Genomic DNA, 12,770 nt, shown 5'->3' with positions numbered 1-12,770 from the left:
ACACCTAACGTGCAATCAATATCGAATCACAGATTTAATTTTCAACGGAGACAGAGACGCATTTTTCTTATCAATTTGCTAATTTATTCTTTCTATTTCTATCATCGATACAGATAAAATCTTAATAAATATTCGATCACGAAATTTGCACGAGCGCCACTCATGGCTGAAATTGATCAAATTCAATTGTTTTCAAGGGACATCTAATCGAGACAGCTCGCTTTTGCAAAATCACTCCACATTTCGGCACACTCGCGCGATGTTTCTTCGCTTGCATCATTGATCGCCGATAATTGACGCTAATCGCGTGTCTTTCATGCGCGTAAACTCGACAACTTCAGCAAAGTTGTCAATCGCTAGCTTTTGCAACGCACAAACAATAAAGTGTAAGAAAAAAAAAGTTAGTCGCGCTGTATGTCGTGCGACGATGAAAAGATTACTTTATTCTGTGCATAGGCAGCACCGTTGTTATTTTTTGTGCAACAAGTCTCTTATTGTATAGTTTTTTTTTATTTTTATCATTGTTAAGAAGTTCCAAGAAAAAAATGTTTGCTTCAAAATTTATCCTATTTACACGCATTTGACGATAGTGAGATTCGTTATCATTATCTTCCTATATTCCAAACAACCATTTCATTGTTTCCCGACAGATGTTTCAATGTATAATCCAAAAAATATCTGCTAAGTAAATTAACTGATATATGTACAAGAAAATTTTCCATTTGACAAACTATCCCAAATATAGAAAATCACCAAAACTACTTACAATATGTCGAAATAAAACGTATTGCTGGAACGCATCGTCGTCAACATCATATCGTGAAAAATAAATTCCCATTGTTTCACAAAGATTTTTACGAAATTCCTCTGGCAATAAGAGAAACATTCTTGTCGCGGGAAGAGTTCTCTAGATGAATTTCTTAGTGCACTAAGATTGTTTCTTATTGCATTAAGATTCGACCAAAATTATTGTCCTCTTGCTACAAGAACATTATTTATGTTAGTGCATATAACTATTTTAATCGAAAAATTACACAATTGCATGGACCAAATCTAATCTACGCGGCTTCCCTGTCTCGGGCGGCTCATATACTTGTCGACCGATAAGCTACGAGCACGTTCTGATTTCTTTTTTTGGCCGTGCCTGGGCGCGGAATGTTGGGAAATCGAATATTCGACTGCTGTTTGACTTTTACTCGAAACGGGCTTTACTTCGATTTATTAGGCTTGTACTAACGTGGCATCAGGAGAAATGTCTTTTATTATAGGGTTCGGTAGAGTTTGTTCAGTAATTTACATAGACGAACGTCCGAAATTGATGTCAGAAGATGTATTTAAGGAAAAAAACGGTAAAAAGCATCTATTATTGAATTATATTATTCAATATACAATGTGACGGAAACACTTTTTGAATACCAAATTTCCAACTAACTCGCAGTTCGACAAACCATCCATCTACACCCTTGGGTAACATACGAGAATAGTATGTGAATCATTACATATATATAGGTACATGCACGATTCTATTCTCACTACAGAAACGAGAAAAAAAAACAGACGAGGCAAATAGAACGTCCAGTGCGCACATAAAAATGAAATTGAAAATATCGCAATATAGATGTTTAACCACGGATTGTGCATCAGAGATAGACGGGAATGTTTTATTCGTGAAAAGGGAGGAAACGTGCCCGTATAAATTACACATTGCAAGTCGTACGCGGAATTAATCTGCAAGGCGGACCAAAAGGCGCTTTCATTCTGCACTAAACGACGCTGCGCGTTACGTTAGAATGTAACAAACGATCGTCTTTGCGCGCAACTGCGTTCACCGGTGTAAATGTATAGCTTTGAGCGTGCATTATCGTTTTTCTCTACATACTCGGGCAAACAGGTACACGGCTTGCTTGTAGAAAAACAAGTCTCACGTCAAAACAATGGAATTCTCGCGAATTAACAACAATGAAATTGAAAAAAATATGTATTCTCGCGAGATGTTTTTCCGAACGAATTCGCGATCTTGACATTCAACCTGTTCACGGACAGAATGAGAGAGAGAGAGAGAGAGAAAGAGATACACATTAACAAAAAAGAAGATCGAGGTCGGCATCGTGCAAGTCGTGAGGTCAGCTTCCAACAGCAGTAGTCAGGTTCAATATAACGTAATTGTAAAATTGTTGCTCCGTGACAGTCACTATGGCCATTAGGCGGCATAGACGTCCGTCCGGTATTAGTCGGTACGTACATACGCGTCCGTACGCCACATTCTTTCTCTGTCCCTTGTTCCAATTTTTAAATTATGCTGGCCGATCATCAATTACTTCATTCCTTTGTGATTGACGCTCTACTTATTTGTTGAATTTCATCTGCTTGCACGGCCGATCGATCAATTAATTGGATAGTTCAAGGTCAACAGGAGGATATCATTGAAAAAGCAATCTGTTGCCGTAAAAATTTGCGTGTTCGATCGAGAACATGTGTTCCGCAGTGAAATTGAAGTACATTACTTACATCACGCACGCACGCACACGCGCGTATACGAGACTTGGATATAGACAAAACATGAAAGGTGAATATAGCTCGTCAAAGCAAAACGAGGGGGGAAAAGAATGCAGCTTGTCCCCTTCTCCCCATGAAAGAGAGAGAGAGAGAGAGAGAGAGAACAAAAATTGACTCGCACTCTGGAAGGGATAAAAAGAGCGGCTCTACGAAAGATGGCTTTATATACGAGCCCCTTCCAGTACTCGCGAGCCTCCGCAGCCGCACCACTCGCCCAGCCAATCGCTAGCTTCTCTCTTTTTTGTTTTCTTTTTCGGTGGGATCCGGAGACTTTAAGCGTATCTCTCGCACGCAACACCTCCGCGCAGTCGACACGAAAGTATCGGACTGGTCGCACGCACTCCAGTGTAGGCGATTTTTTCCGTATTTTTTTTGGAAGACAAGTGTGATAAGTGTCTCCAGAATTGTCACTATGACCACGGCAGAGAAAAAGGGAGGGGACCCAACATCCTTTTCCAAATTCCGGACGAGAATCAGAGGTGGTTTTACTGTCGAAGTGAGTTTTTTTACTTTCTTTTGTTTCTCTTTTTTTTGCCTTTTGCATTGGCAGTTTTTAGCAACTTTGAGCGCCAAGTATATACCTACTACTTTTTATTTTATCTCGCAAGTAGTCGAGATTCTCTTCTTCGGTGAGAGAATTGTTATCTGTCAACCGACAAAACACTTGAACTTTTTATTTTATCATAAGCCACTTATCAAATATTTCAAACATTTACTCCGTCCATACTCAAAGCACATACCGAAATACCGGTTTTTGTTTCTCACGCGAAATGTTATTCGATAATTCAGCAAGTTAATAAACACTGATTTGTGGTACTTCATCTTATTTGATTTTACAAAACATCGACTTTATTAGCACACTCGAGGGATGAATTACCATATTATTACTTGGAAGGTTTTTATCGGTCGCGCATCTGTTCTATTGTATATCTGCCGAGTCGCGCTAACAACTGCGGCATTATTCAATTTCGCTCTTGCTTTTTGTATCAGCACGAAACGGATAGAAATTTATGTAACGGTGAAAAAAACTACGATCGTTACAGCTACGTACCAGTACTCTCCTCTTTTTTTCATCGTTAACCTCGTCTCAAATGTTTCCCTGATGAAAGAGCTTGCGGATAAATTAGCGTTTTTAGGTGCTAAAAGACTGCTATACTTCGACAATATGCACACGACGATCGGCAACGAAATTTCGAGAAACCAAATTTTCCACTCAATTCCTCTTCTCATTCCTCTTCTTCGTTTTTTTATCTCATGCACACAAATGAGAATTTTATATTTTACAAGATAATAGTGATCATTAAATTTCTTCATGACGTTTTAGAGATATGAGAACGTAGCCTCGTTGCTTGTTATTGACGTTTCAGCGTATTGTATGTACATCGTCGGCTTAATGTGAAAGTTATTCCAACTTGAAAATAAATGTAGGTGAACTATCAAAGGATAACTAATGAGATATTGATTTATCGTCAGCGTTTCGTCGACTGATGCAACTCATTTGTGAAAACAATAGTTAAACTAGTTGATTCGCCTTAAACATTTAATTTTATCATTTTCTTCTGTCGCGAAAATGAAAACGATTCGCCCCTCTTTAGCATTTGTATTGTCCTACAATATGTACCACGAATTTCGCAGGGCACTTATCAACCTGGAAAAAATCTCAATCTTTAAAATCACTAGAACGACTTGTCCTTCTCTTCGTTCATAGTATACCATAACGAGTTGAGCACGAATGAGAAACACGTCGGTCACGTAGGCGAGCTAATAGGGGTCTGTTCTGGGAAAGCGCTGTGTACTTCGTCTTTCCTTTGTTTGAAAAGGAAAAGCAACCGAAAATACAACGTATTCGAGACGCTGAGCAAAGCGTCAGGAGTTCTCTCTGCGTTGTTGTTTTTTTCTTTCTTCTTCCATTCGTTTGGCGAAAGAAAAAAAAGAAAAAAGATCGGCGCACACACCCACGTGAGCTTGAAAGCCCAATTCTTTTTTTACACAGGCATGAGGAATGGACATTTGGGTTGGGTTGTGGTTCCTTTTTCGCTCATCGCGAGCCAAGTCAGTCAGTTTGGTACGTCATGTGGCAATTGGCTTTCAACAAAACTTCGACTTAGGGGTTACTTCGTTCGGATTTATTAATCGCGCAAAGTCCATTCACATTAAAGACACACAGTATATAAAATCAGCTGCTCGCTAAACGCGGACTGTTCTTTGTATATGAAGTAACGATAGTACGAATAACCTTTTTAGTATGCGTGTTACAGCCAGTAACGTATACTAATCCCGGACGGCCATAGACATCCTCGTTGAAAGTTCGTTCGCATACGTCTGAGCCACGCGTATTCCCTTTTTCGTCTATATATAAAAGTAACACGCACGCGCGCGAAAGCGAAAGCTCAACGCATTGACCTACAGGCGATCGATGCTTCGTCTCCGATTTCGAGGACGGATCTTGGCTTTCACGCAATTCAAATACCGTTTGTTCAATATTTTTTCCGCGCTGTTAAAGTTAAACGTGCGTTTTCGATTTCTTTTCCGCCCGATGCATATTTATTAAAGACTGGTTCTTCAATCTTCACGAACTACTTACGTTGAATTACAATTACCAATGTACGCTTCAATTGACCAATGACCGTAATATCAGCGCTGAAGGCCTTTTCGCTTTATTACTTTTCACGCACGAAGATATATATCGCGCAATGAGCTGATTAATCAGATGTGAAAAAATTGCAGACGAGAGGGATACGCAGTTGGCGTAATACTTCTCTTTTTTTATTTTTATTGGCGCGATCATCCCCAGACCTGTCTGTGAGAGTAGATGACCTCAAAGTTCACGAGCTCGCCCGTGACCTCCCTGAAATATCAGACAAGAACGCTCTTACCGGGAAATGCCTCTATATTTCAAGGAATTCAATTAATTTACGAAGATAGCGTCGATAGGGTCTTGCTGCCGCATGCTTTATCAGACCGAAGTTTGAATTTAAATTGAATTGTGAAAAAATGGACGTACTCCTCAATAATGCAATTTAACAGCTTTTGCTAAAAGTTCCAGTTAAAATTATAATTCAGCTTGAAGCCAGTCAATTTGTTGTAATAGCACTATCCCCTCTTGTTAATTTACTTTTGAGACGACAGAACTGACAATTACTGTCAAAAGTTTATTAAAATAATTGCGCTCGTGAAGCGACTTTAATTCTAGCGCGACGAAAAAGTTCACGCTAAAGAGACATTTCAATATCAAGCACGAATTTTCACAAAAAACTTTTTGAAAAACTTTGAATTTCAAATGTCAAACGAAAACAAAAAAGTATAAAAAAACGAAAAATTAACAAAAGCGCAAAATTAGCTTTAGCAATCGCCGATTTGCCTCTCGTGTGACCACCTCGCTCGACGCAACGAATATCATCCATTAGAAAACCTTCCGTCTGTACTAGCTTCTTTCCACGTCTCCCTTTTGTCGAGCGTGAAATATACGATGCTGACGTAAATACAGACCAATTTTACGTCAGCCACAACCATCAGCGAGAGAGAGAGGGGAGAGAGAGAGAGGGAGAGAGAGAGAGAGAGAGAGAGAGAGAGAGAGAGAGAGGAGAGAGAGAGAGAGAGAGGAGAGAGAGGAGAGAGAGAAGAGGAGAGGAGGAGGGAGAGAGAGAGAGAGAGAGAAGAGAAAGGAGGAGGCTTGTCTCTCTCTTTTGGGCACGTGTGGTTTGACATTTATATGCAGTAACTTGAGGATTTCCGGTCAGTTTTTTTTCCGTGAATTCGATAAGATAATGACATTTTTTTCTTTACTAAATTGACACTTTATTTATTCCCTTTTTATAGAAAAAACATTACTCGTAAGATATAATACAGGACTTGTTTGTTATTTATCATTGGCATACTTTTAACTTTACGTTGACCTTATACCGAACCAGTTAATCAACGTGCAATATGTGCGACTTTAGTAAAGTGTATTTAAAGCAGTGCCAATCGTTACATCGGAACCGGGATAAGTGAACGCCATCCGGCTTCGTTCGGCTGAAGATTCGTTAGTGAACTTTCAAAATGTAACAAACTTATTTTTTTCGCATACGAGGTCGGTCGGGTTGGTTGCATTGAAAGAAGAACTCTGACTCGACGGAAATAAAGTCCACAGACGAAGCAGAAGACATCGAAGTAGCTATTCGCATGGATAATGTTATGCTAAAAACGAAAATCTATTATAAGAGATCCCGAGCTAATAACCTTCAGGGGAGGGGTGGGAGCATCGGCCAGCTGAGAGCAGCTGCACGGTGATGCGGCAGACGAGACTCTTGTTGCTCGACCGATCTGGTTAAAAATAGCTTAGGGGTCTGATCTCACGCGACTGCATTTCTCGTGCGCGCGCTCGAAAAATTCCGGATGACTTTTAAGGACGGTTTACCATTTCTTTTTTTTTTTTTTTTTTTTTTTTCTGTTCTGCAGCGTGATGCAATCGTTCGACGGCCGCTGAATAGATTTTTCTTAATTTATGCGACGAGCAAACGAACACAACAATTATGGCGGTTCGTTGGATTTAAATCGTCGATTTCTCAATCGACGATTAAGAAATGATGGTGGCCGAAATGTAATTGCTTTGTTTACGCGATGCTATGCGTGCCAAAAATTCTCTGGCAGTTTTTGTTTTTCCCTGCGCTCATCCAGTAATTTCTCGTTAATTACTAATTAATTTCTTAATTTATTAATCTACTATATTCTCGTTAGCTGTCCCATACTGCCGACAGTCAACAGCTGGATAGCGTGCATCGATAGAATATTAAAACCACCTCGACGACAGTCACGAACGGAAGCGTGCACTTCGCTAACTTTCATTTTTTCTTTTGTGTACAACACCGACTGTGAATTTCGTTGAACTTTCCCCCCGAAAAAGTGGAAAAGCCGCGCGTCACTGTCAAGGCCCGCAATACTGTCGTCTAGCTTGAAATCCTACTTAGTACCTGGAAGAAAAAGCAGAGAGAGAGAGAGAGAGACAGAGACAGAGGCAGAAGCAGGAATGCGAGAGCAGCTGCTAAGTTTAACACGACGGGCAGGCACGTAGCCGCGCGGAGGCTCGACTAGCGCTGCCAACCAATCGGCTTCCTCCACGAGCGGCACACCTCCGACCTCACGTACACAGTTGAGTTTCCTTTCCTTGCGGCCCAGACAAAAGGATTTTTTCGGCGAGACGGATTGCCAGATGAATAGGTTTACTGAACTTAAATATACAGGCCCAGGTGTTTCCAAAATACATTTGTAGCTTCGAAGGCTTTTTACAGGTGGCGTAGCCGTTGGGGATTGTAAATTTTCAGTGGTCGATTCATTCACGGCTGATGCAATCTTAACTCGGTTCGATAAGCCTTTATCTACCATCGATGCCAGTCGATTCGTTAATTAACGGCAACGTCGTGAAACATGAACTTTCTGTCAAGCGTTTTATAACTAAAAATAATTACGTCGGTCGGATAATTTTAGTCCATGGGACAAACTGATGATTGCACCGTCATCGCACGTTGATAACCGCGAAGAAAATGCCGGAGCACGCAATTAACCGTGCGCGACAATTAATTTTACAACAATGCACACTTATATACATATACTGCGGCAGGTGATAAACGAGGACCCGCCAATTTTTATTTTCTTTTTTTTCCTCGCGTTGGCTCGCGTCTGCAAACGAGATCCACTAGTATACCTTAAACTTCTGCCGACTCACCGCTAAAGTATTAGCAATCGTTCGACTGACACCCTCGTGTCGACTGTATAAAAAAAAAAAAAAAACAGGAATAATCCTAAAACATGCGCATGCCAATCACTTCCTGGAAAATTTGAGTTTATCCGGACGTATTAATCATCGTTCACGTGGAGGCTCGCCCTTGTTGCCGACCAATGGCAGTGCAATCGATTACCCCACTGTCGAAGCGACACACGCGCATCACTAAGCACGCGCCCAAACGTGCCAGTGTTATTGCGCGAAAAAGTCCAGTTATATGTGCTTCTTCATCGATTTCCAAGTGTCTTTCCTCTGTAATTGTGTTGATAACGGAGAATACATTCAATTGGATGACGGATATATTCTAAATAATTTTCGATGTCGCTAGATTGTTGGTTTAGAAAGTCAACGCTTTCACGGAAATTCGTTGGAGACGATTTTGTTATTGTTTGTTTATTTTGAATTTCGCAGAATGCTTGTTTTTTTTTATTTACTCGTTGTTGGGTTATTATTAATGATCCAATGAGCTAGCCGAATGAAAATAATTTCTTTTTTTCAAGTCTCGAAATATTATACAAGAATAAATGACTGTAATGCGAAACAACGACTATTTCCGATAGACTCATGTACGCGTTATACGAAACCATTAATATTAATGCGTGCTGACAAACGCACACGCACGTGCGCACGCAAATGCAATGTGGCTATTCATAAAATTACACAGGCGGCCTTTAAAAAGGCCTGTTAGAATGTCATCGTCTCGTATGCGCGACGATAAAACAAACACTTTTTGCTACATCGAGCGCGTACTTACGATAAGCGATACCGTCGCGGCAGCATTCTTCTCTCATTTCATCGTGGAAGTTATAGAATCATTTCGCGCTATACTTGTTGACAGCGACACAATCCTTATTCATAACATATTTACGACATATGTATAAAAATTAAATTCGCAATACATACAAAGCATCTTTAAAAAAAAGAGCTTCTTATCTATTAATTTACTTTATTTAAAACTCATCCATTATCAATATGCAATTTGCTTGTCGTAAATGTAACGATTGTCGAATATTGCAAACGCGTCGTGGTTACCTACGCACATGTATACAAGTGAATAGATAACGTCATGCTAGATGCCGAACCGCAATTGCTCCAATGGGCGAACGTGCGCCGACAATTATCACGTATGTGCAGGAGAGCAAACAGTGCCGGTTCTATCAGCCGCTGCTCGTCTCTCAAGACGAGTGGGATGTTACTTGCAGGCCGACCAATGCGCGATGTCGATAGTTTTGGTATTAACGGGGGTGTAACGACTTTGCGCTCGAAAAGATAAATGCGTTCATTCGTAATTTCCGAATACAGAAAGAGCTTTGGGATATAATTTGTGAGCCGTAGGAACAGATTTAAGGCTCGCCGTAAAACGAAATTATTGCGCGAAGACTGTCTCCGAGTATACCAAGTTTTTAAAAATCACAATGAACCGTCGACCGAATGCCGCGTTTGTTCTTAAAGTAAAAATCGTACTCTTTATGATTTATAATAGGCGCGTGAATGCCGCAACTCCGGCTACCATTTACAAAAGTCTGACCGTGAATAAACAAGTAACTAGTCACGGAGCAATAAAAAATACAAGTCGCTCGAACTGCTCCTTCCGTAAAAAATCTTCTTCCTACATCCGTGTGAATAATAATGCATGAAACAGTCAACGAACGTTGAAGGCAGCGTGGTTTCCCGCTTCCACCTCGTCATCGCGGCCTACAATCAACAGCTCGGAGACCTTGTCTATGTAAAATGCGTACGAAAAGAAAGAGCGAGAGAGCAAAAGGCGCGTCACGCGAGTGCGACTATTTTTATAACCGCGTACTATGAGAACGTCGGAGAGGCGATTTTTCTTCGTGCGCGCGATGAATCCGTTGGCTTCGGATCGTTTACGAGGAATTAGGTATAATGGACCGAATTGTAGTTTGTTCTTTTTGATCGAGGGTACAGTTGAAGAGCCCGAAAATCTCGACAAGCAAATACGTACAAAACTACTAGCCTCTCAAGCGATAAAAGACAAATTTGCGGCATGCGCGTAAGCGTTCAGGACCTTCACGGGTTTCCCGTTTTCTCGACTGACTTTTTTTTGTCTCTGTGCGAGCAAACTGCATGAATTCCCTTCTGTGCATTTTGAAAAGGAAACGATTATTTTTCCGTTATTATTTCATCATTTATATCGCAAAGTAATTTTGTATCGAGATCGTTTTTATTATTGATTAATAATTTCTATTTTGATCGGTGAGACAATTAATTATAACTACATGTATTGTATATTGCTGATTCGTACAAACATATATACAGCTTAGCGTCCACGTTGGACTCGCATTGTTTCTTCGCGAGTTACATACAACCCCACCTACGTGTTTTATTTGTTTGAGTTTACACAGACGCTTTGAATTACAAAATTGATATCTCAAAATATATATGATATAACGAAACCAAGTAACGCCCGTATTCTTCCCATCCCCCGTGACTGCAGATCCTCGGATATCTATCTCCCGACGAACAGCCAACTCTATTTTCATGTTTTGAACAGCCGACACGCGCGACGAAAAAAAAAACATTTTTTATTTCTTTTCGGGAGAACTCAGCGAAAAATGGTCATCATCAAGCAAGCGTGTGAAACGTACCACTTGCCACGGTGGTAAGTTACCGAGATATTGTGTACAAGAAACGGAATACAAAAAAGCAAGAGAGAAATGCGTGGTCAGCCGAAAAGTGAACACGGCGAGGCACGCGATCGCGGAAAAAGTCAAGAAATAATACCTGACACGAATTCGGATAGAACTTTGATTTTGCTAACTTGTTCGAAATTAAGATGGATTTTCACATCTCTTGTACGATCATTCGACATATTGATATCAATTGATATACTGACGTTGTTGCATTAAATAATCCTTAGGCCATATTTTTTTATGGCGATCAACATTTCAATTCTAATTTCGAGAATCTGTATGACCGTAATTATTTGAATTAATTGTAATCGAAATAGTTGAACATATATGAATCATATAGCTTTTTACTTCAGATGGAGCAAAGTAGAGCTTTTGCTCATAAGTCGCGTAAACACACGTCTTCTTGCACATTTATACAATTTATCTGTCTGTTTCTCTTTTCGTTGCCATTGCCCTCACAATGCACGCAAACACACACACACACACACACACACTTTCATTCTCACACTGTAAACAACGTGATTTATAAATGCTTAATGAGAGAGATTAATTGGGATTATCAGTTATAGCATTTTTCTTCGTTGGAAGATTAATAATTTATCATTCAAACGATAATGCAAATTTTTCGATCTCATTTTCTCCAGTCGGCACGTTATTCGATTTTCAATTTTGCAAATAAATTACCATTTCGATAAAGAACTTCTTTTAATAGCATTGAGTAATCGACCCGAGCAAACGGCACTGCTAATGGTAATAATAATAAAGCGACTTCGACGTCTTTTAATCATTTTACCTGGTGCTCGAGGGAAACTTCTTTAGGTAAAGTAAAAATAAAAAAGATGCGGACGAAGGCACTTTCTGTTTTACCACAATCGTTTCGATCGATAGTGCTCTTTCGTTCTTTTTTTTTTTTTTTTATTTTATCGCAGGTCGCATATGATTTTCATTAGCAAAAGAAAAAACCAGTGATTTGTGCTGGGTTCAAAACACGCGTGTGACAATTCAAAAACCGACTGACTTTATTGGCGTCACACGTTTTCACTTAAAATTTTACTTTTTATTTATTTATATTCTTTTTTCGTTTTCATTAAAATCAATTAATATGGTAACACAGGCTTTACGTTTGAATTATATTGAACTGATGAGTGCGCACCGAATCGAGCGTCACTTTTTCGGCCCTGATTAATTACGCGACAGATTTGCCGTTCTGACCCAGTTAACGAACAATTAAAAACAAGGAACAACACAAGTCTTCAATCTGTTTGAGTTTTTGTCAATTGTATCACATGTATTTATAGAGTGATACTTCTCCATAACTTACTTTCTATCAATCTGTTCGAATCGTCTATTTAGCAAAACTCAAGAAATCATCTTGACAGTGACGCTTAGAATTCTCTGAACTAGTTAAAAAATAAATCATCACTTAATCAAACGTTGGTAATTCAAGTCTTACGCGATCGCTTTCGATGGGGCAAACGTAAGAGAAAACGGAGACGAATTTCGCATAGGAGTATTTCGCACGGAATAATATATAAATTGCTGAGTATAAGGTGTCGCTAAATATTGATGCGTACGCAGATTATCCCACAGACATATATATCTATATATATACATATTGGAATATATATAATATATATATATATACACGTGCGGGCAGGTATTTCTCTTTTTCATGTTCGAACGGCTTCGATGTCGCTTGCGCGAAAACGTGATTGATCGACGTAGGACGATCCTTTTCCTTTCGCAAATCATACTGAGCACAAGAAAACAACTTGCCGCGTAGCAGTCGCACGGATTGC

The sequence above is a fragment of the Phymastichus coffea genome, unplaced genomic scaffold (assembly GCF_024137745.1).
Source record: "Phymastichus coffea isolate CEN01 unplaced genomic scaffold, Cenicafe_Pcof_1.1 PCOF00180, whole genome shotgun sequence".
Classification (NCBI taxonomy): Eukaryota; Metazoa; Arthropoda; class Insecta; order Hymenoptera; family Eulophidae; genus Phymastichus; species Phymastichus coffea.
The sequence above is the reverse complement of the archived record's forward strand: the minus strand, read 5'-3'. Positions refer to the sequence as shown.